Source organism: Mesitornis unicolor, unplaced genomic scaffold (assembly GCF_000695765.1).
Source record: "Mesitornis unicolor isolate BGI_N332 unplaced genomic scaffold, ASM69576v1 scaffold50437, whole genome shotgun sequence".
Lineage (NCBI taxonomy): Eukaryota > Metazoa > Chordata > Aves > Mesitornithiformes > Mesitornithidae > Mesitornis > Mesitornis unicolor.
The window spans coordinates 6,495-8,093 of NW_010195330.1; positions in this window are offsets into that span (position 1 = coordinate 6,495).

Below are 1,599 nucleotides of genomic sequence, written 5' to 3' on the forward strand. Positions count from 1 at the left end.
TTTTTTTTCCCCCCCTTCCCCTGCTGCTGTATGAATTAAGGTTCTTTGGCTTATCGAGTTTAAGGGAATTAGAGCAGCTGACGTTGATATCGTTGTTGTTGCAAGTTCATAGACTTGCTTTTGGACGTGAGAACCTGGGCAGCCCTCGAGACATCCCCAGGGAGTCGGGCATCCGGCAAACACAGCCGTCTTGTGGAGTAATCGGGCCTGTTTCCCCAGAAAATGAACATCTTCACCCGCTGTGTGTGAGCAAAGTGCTTTTTGGGAGTTTCTTTTTTTGCTTATAAGGATGTTTCCCGTTTTAGCCTGAGGTGTGTGTGGTGTTTTGACCTACTGAAAACGCCTGCCACCCGATCCCAGAGTGAATGAGTGCTGAACTGCAGCTAAAATCACTAACTTGCAGCATAAACACAGATTCCTTAATGGCTGTGATTCAAAAGAAAGTGTCAGCATTGCCTCCTCCTTAGGAATTTGTTTCTTTTATGAGACTGTACAGGAATGAAACTTTGGTTGTAGGAGTGAATGCTATTTGCTTTTTAATGGTCCATTTACCTCGGCAGTAATCCTTCATGACTCGCTTTCCATCTGTGCTTGCATACCTTGTTTTTTGCCACTTGCAAGATATATTTGATACTCTGTGAATGCAGATGTGGGAGCTCTTCCACAGAAGAGGATTTCTGGTCTTCATGTGCCTGGTATTGCAGTGATGGGTGGTGGTAAATGGTTGTTAAGAAAGCTTGCGTGCCACCAAACTGCTGTGAGTCAGCATGGATCTGAAGTAGGTTGTAAGTAATGATCTAGTGTGAGCAATGCTGAGCACTTTTAATTTCCTTTTGCATTTAAAAAGGCTGCAGGATTTTGCCTAGAGTCCACAGTTAAAATGATTTGGTTCTGTGTATACATGGAGATTTGTTAATTTGGTTTATTACATTGTCAGTCTATTTAAATGGAAGGAACCACTTTTAAAGTATATTGTTTTTTATCTTTAATGCTGTTGCATGCATTGCACTCCTTTTGAGAACATGCCTTAGTCATTTCAGTTTTTTCAATTTTCTGGTGGGGCTGGATGAACTACAGAGATGTCTGGTCTAAACCAAGACTGTTTTCACTCAGACTTAAAAAGGCCGAAATGCTTTTTTATTATTAGATCTTTGCAGAACAAAATATCTGAAATCCAAGTGTGGATTTTGTGGATGTCCATCAGCTGTGCTTTGTTTGAGAGCTTCTGTCCCTGTGAAAATGCTGTAGGCTTCACACAAGTTCCCTTCATTTGGTCAATCTAACTCAGGTCCTGGTTTGGGCAGAGGGAGGCTAGGGAAGAGGGGCACTTGTCCTGGATGATGGTAGGTGCCATGAATGAAACACCTCCATAGTAGGATGTTGTGTGACTAATATTATTTTCACTGTCAGATGAAACTTGGATGTCTGGTCTAGCCACCAACCAAATTCTCTTGAGTCTAAAAATTAAAATACCTTTAGACTGAATTTATTATAGTACTCCAGTTATGTCTGGCCTTTGTCTGGCTCTGAATTTCTCATGATATTAAACAGTTTCTAAACTTTTCCAAAAAAGAGAGTTGAAATGGTATGTGCGGGAAG